The following is a 666-nucleotide window of genomic DNA, read 5'->3' as shown; positions in this document are numbered from 1 at the left end:
CCCCATCCCTAGAGGCAGAAATAGTCCTGCTGGGGTGGGGTCTTTGCATGTGAAGCCACTAGACTTGCTTGGGCCTGGCCCGTAGGGCTGAGAAGGGTACTGGTCAGAAGTTTCTTGGGAGTAGGGAGAGCACTGCTGAACTTGTTTGAACTTTCCCAAGCAAGGAGTATCTCAGCTGGCTGTAGGAACATTTGGCTGGCTGCCATGTCCCCAAGATATGGGAAAGGTGAGGATGGGGAAACTTGTCCGGTCGAGGAGGCTGAGGGGGAGCGGCTCATTAAAAGCAGAATCCCCCAGTCCCAGCCCAACTCATAAGAGACCCTGAGCCCCTAACCATCTTGAGCCTGGACAGGCGGGAGAGGACGATGTAGCCACTGTGGTGGTGCCGTAGGTAGAACAGGTAGCAGGGCAGCGCAGCCCATAGGTAGATGCAGGGGATCCAGGCCAGCAGAGAGTTCTGGAAACAGGGAGTGAGGTCCCAGTTGTGCACAGACAGGTTGGAGTCCTGGGGATGGAGAGGGCAATTCAGTGCTGTGGCATCCTCCCAGAGAGATGGTTGGGTCAAAGAGATGCTCCATCCAAGACAGGGCTGGGGTGGAAGATAGGTAAGGAGGACAGAGCCTACATACGCAGATGAACAGGTGCTGGTGCTGAGTGGGAGCTCTC

The sequence above is a fragment of the Otolemur garnettii genome, unplaced genomic scaffold (assembly GCF_000181295.1).
Source record: "Otolemur garnettii isolate 467f Iridium unplaced genomic scaffold, OtoGar3 scaffold00479, whole genome shotgun sequence".
NCBI lineage: Eukaryota > Metazoa > Chordata > Mammalia > Primates > Galagidae > Otolemur > Otolemur garnettii.
The sequence above is the reverse complement of the archived record's forward strand: the minus strand, read 5'-3'. Positions refer to the sequence as shown.